Source organism: Myotis daubentonii, chromosome 8 (genome assembly GCF_963259705.1).
Source record: "Myotis daubentonii chromosome 8, mMyoDau2.1, whole genome shotgun sequence".
NCBI lineage: Eukaryota > Metazoa > Chordata > Mammalia > Chiroptera > Vespertilionidae > Myotis > Myotis daubentonii.
Genome location: NC_081847.1, coordinates 7,837,754 through 7,842,452, shown reverse-complemented (window position 1 = coordinate 7,842,452; position 4,699 = coordinate 7,837,754). Strand labels below are relative to the sequence as shown.

At 41.8% G+C, this 4,699-nt stretch overlaps 1 pseudogene; it reads right to left on the bottom strand.

Annotated features, from left to right (window-relative positions):
* Positions 1-2,976: 2,976 nt before the first annotated feature.
* Positions 2,977-4,060, bottom strand: LOC132240136 (CBY1-interacting BAR domain-containing protein 1-like; annotated as a pseudogene).
* Positions 4,061-4,699: the final 639 nt, after the last annotated feature.

Here is a 4,699-nt window from a genome sequence, read left to right as displayed (position 1 = left end):
GTAGATGTTGACAGAAGTGTTTGCCAGGTGTCTCCACTTTACCTGCTAAAGTTCCCTTTCTTCCCTTCTGACTTCTTGTCAACTCTTTTCTTACACTATTGCTGTCAGTGACTTATGAAGTACCCATGACATCATTCTCTGCCTGAATCTGATGCAAGAGGAAGTGGAATGTCATATCAATTTAAATGCATTGGGAGCAGAGTTTCTTCGTTGTTTTTTAAAACTCTTTCAAAATATGGGGTTTCCTCAAGGGAAGTGAGCATTCTGTCCGAAACACTGTGCCCTCCAGAATGAAATCTGGAATGAGGTTTGGCTTCTTTTCCAGGTGATACAATTCATATTTGAATGACTTATCCAAGGAAGTAGATTTCTCTTAAATTTTGTTTTCCAAGTATTATGAACTTATGAGAGAAAAAAGAGTGACTCAGATGACTGGGGACCCCTGAGTTTTCTTGTGAACACATTATAACTAAGCCCGTGAACACATTTATATTTTTTCACTATGGCAGCCAACCTTTTTTCTTTTCATTGTTAAAGCTGCCAAATATTACTTGCCTTAAAAAAGGCACTGTGAGTACTAGGAAGAGGCAAGCTAGATGAATGATGGATGACACTATTTCATGAGTGTGTTTATGAAAGAAAATACTGCGCATTGCCGGGTGCTTGAACAGCCTGTCAGGAACGTGGTGCTTGCTCATGGCCGTTTGCTTCTCAAGGTACCTAGGAAGCACCTGGGTAGCCAAGCACGTCCTTTAGGCTGGAGTGTGGACAGGATACATGTGTGCACATCACAGCTTCACATGATAATACTCTACACACCGTCTACACACCAGCACTCTTGTGAAAGACAGCCATGGTAAGTGACTGCAATCCAGCTCAAAATGACTTAAGCAAAAACGATCATTCATTGGCCACCCAAATCCAAGGCAGGGCAGTAACTAAGAGGTGCAGTGCCACCAGGCTTCTGAAATGGTCTCAAGTCAGGAGAAATGGGCAACCCCTTGAGCAAGGTGGACCTTGCCTGGCCAGCTCCCCTGCATGGCATGTCAGCTGGATTGCTGTGGGCATTGGGGTATGCTTGTTGCCACAGAGCCCCAGGCCTCACTCTTATCTACTGAGTCATTTAGGAGGTCTTCCTGGCGCACATGCGCCATGGCCCATCTGACACTCTCATCCTCTGCTCCTCAGGTTGCTCAGCTCAGAGCATTCTGTTCCACCCAGCAAAGGGCCTATGGTCTTTCCAGCCAGTGCTGAACCCAAGTCCAGACTCAAGACCGAACCTTTTGGCACTGGAGAGCTGGAGCAAATGAGAGCCTCTCAGGAGAGAAATGCTGGGTGCAGAATTTCACAGGGCTCAGGCAGTTTTAGAAAGAGGCTCATAGGAAATGATCTCTGTCCAGTGCTGTGGCTGCCTCCGCTCCCTTATCTTCATATTTGCTCCAGCATTTGAAACTGGAGGAGAATCTCATCACGTGTGCTCAACTTCAGTGAATTAACTGTTTCCTCCAGAGGGAAAGGAATGCCTGGTCGCATACTTTGCATATGTATGTGTATACACCCTCCATTCCCACCTGTCCACACCTCATCCACAATGAGGGGAATCCTTTCAGCCCCACCCTCGCCTGCCTTATCCCCTGGGCTTGTATACACAAACCCTGCTTACAGTATTCTGCGCATGATTGATGGGATTTTCAAGAGCAAATCTGACCACACCCAGTTCTTTTTATTTTACTATTATTTATTTAGCTTTTTAGAAAGTCTTTATTTTTCTGATATGAATAACTGCTTTTTGTAGTTTTCCCAAATGATTCTATAAATTTCATAATTTTTATGTGCCTGACTGGGATCCATGAAATAAGGTACAGTTCCTCATCCAAAGAAACAAAAGCATCAGGCATACAGAAAGGCTCAGATTAAACTGCTTTCCATGTTCAGGAACAAGCCTGACTTTAAATTACTCCTTTAAATTAGGTGGGAATTTGGTACAATTTTCATAGCATTTTTAATCATGATGTTTTCTTAGGCACCATTCCACCAAGTGACAGCTTTCCAGGAGTTGTAGTATCACAACTTGAGTGTAACTGCAGTTTTGTTTAAAACCGGAATTGTGCTGAACATGGCTTTCTTTTTAAAGTGAAAGTGCATGCTTTGTGTATAGTTGTAAAACACTGATGTCCTAGGTCCCCATTACTTTTAATCAAGAGTGATTATACTCGGGTGAGAAGTAAATTTATGTATTAAATGATGAAACTTCAGGTTGTAATAAAATAAAGAAAAAAGGACTTTAAAAAAATATATATATTATTGATTTTTTACAGAGAGGAAGGGAGAGGGATAGAGAGTTAGGAACATCGATGAGAGAGAAACATTGATCAGCTACCTCCTGCACACTCCCCACTGGAGATGTGCCCACAACCAAGGTACATGCCCTTGACCGGAATCGAACCTGGGACCCTTGAGTCCACAGGCTGAGTATCTATTCACTGAGCCAAACCCGTTAGGGCAAAAGGACGTTTTTTTGATTGAGGCTTTATGGAGTAGGATTTGTATTTAATCAGAATGACTAAGGACCCATTTCTGGTAATGAAAGTATGGTGTCTTGTCTTAACCCAAAAAGAGCCAGTAGAATTGTTAGATATTTAATTTTTTTGTCATCTATTTACTATTGCAACCTCAATTAGGTATATATAGTACATTGATATGAAAGACTTTTAAAATGTAATGTTTGGTTTTTTTTAAATAATGGAACCTATACAAAAAGATCACATACTGCTAGACAGGATATTGAAATGATTGGTGTGTAATGTTTTTTAAAGCTTTCGTTTTTGTTAGCATAAAGTCCCTTTAATTATTTTCCATTTCCAGTATGGTTTCATTGTGAGGTTTATTGTATCAAGCCAGTATAAAGTCTTACAATTTAGTCATTCTGAATTCCAAGTCATTTAAGGTGAAAATGGAAATGTGAATCTTCATAAATTAATTTCTTCTTCTCTTACATCTAAGTCTTCCTTCATCCTTTACATCATCACCTCCTGCTTGTTGATTCTTTCTAAGTTGACAGGTGGGTATTTGTCCTGTTCTAGGTACACACTTAGCTGACAGTGATCTCTGAAGGGGCCACTTTGAATTCGTTCTTGCAATATCTAAACTAGATGACTTATCTGGTGGATACAGAGATTTCAGAAAACCTCTAAGTCATCTTCTCCAATCAAGCTTTTGTATATTTTGGTAGGCAGCAGTGTAGGCCTCTAAAGGTTTGCCATGAAATAACATTTCAGTAGTGATACATTCTGAAAATAGAGCCTTTATAGTCTTTATTTTTTTCTTTTCAGAATTGTCAGTAGTTTCCTCCAGATGACAAGTTGTTCGGGTAGCACCCCAGGTAGCTCTCTGTAGTACGGTTTCTGCCTGTGAAATAACAGGCGGTCAGATGGGTTTCGCTGACATGTTCTTTCTGAATTAACTATTTGGCTTCTTGATTCCTGGCTGTTAATGTTGCTTTGAGTTCATCTTCCTTCATTTTTACAGTGGTTCCATAAGCTTCCTTTTTAATTTTATTTTTTTAAAGTTTATTGATTTCAGACAGACAAAGAGGAAAGGAGGGAGGGAGGGGAGAGAGAAACATCGATTTGTTGTTCCATTTATTTATGCATTCATTGTGTGATTCTTGCATATGCCCTGACCAGAGATAGATCCCACAACCTTGGTGTATGGAGATGACATTCTAACCTACTGAGTGACCCAACCAGGGCCATATGCTTTCAATGGTTCAACTACTTTGGCTTCAGGTCTTTCACCTGCTGCTTGTCGGTAATCCTGAAGTTTGGCAAGCTCATCAGCAAAGCTTTTCAGGCCCTGCTTTAAGTTTGGGGTCTCTGTAGGGGCATACACATTTTTTTTCATTCACCAGGAGGTCTGCTTTGTCTCGCACTCTGGGAGTTTTCTGCACATAAATAGCAAATACTTGGCACAGCTCTCCAAAATGCTTCTCCACATTTGTGACAGCATGTTGCAGGTGTCTGGTTTGAGCATCCCAGCTTTCCAAGCTGCACCTCGACATTTTGCCTCCTATGCCACTGGGGCCCAACAACGGGGCTCTGATGGGCTGGGGCATGCACTGGGGCAGGAGTCGCTGCTGGAGCCTGAGAGCTCGCCCCCAGTTCTTTTTATATGTACTGATTTAGAATCCAAACACGGTGATTCTTGGGGAGACCAGGTGATTCCTGGGGGGAGAACTAGGAAGAAGACAAAGTCCAGGCCTGCATGGCACTTACTTTCCAGGGGGAGTTTTCAGCTTGGCACAGCCAGGATTCAAACTCGGGCTTGTCAGGCTTAGAAGGAGTTGCATCCATCCTGAACTCTGATGAACTGAGCTACTTCATAGCCACCAGGTGCCAACGCCAGAGTTCCCAGAACAGCAGATGGGAAAACATGACAAATACACAGGAAACAGTAGAGGTTAATAAGACATTCCCTGCTTGTTACCCATGTGATCTAAGGCAGGTATTTAACCTGTGATCTTAGCATTCTCAGGCTCTATAAATGGGACCCATTATAATGGGTCCACTACATGGCGTTCATGAAGATTAGCAATAGTAATAATGCTCTCCATTTATTGAGCATGCATTATGTCTATGCATTATACTCAATACCACTTAGTCCTTCCAACCATCCTAGGGATAGATAACCATCATATTCC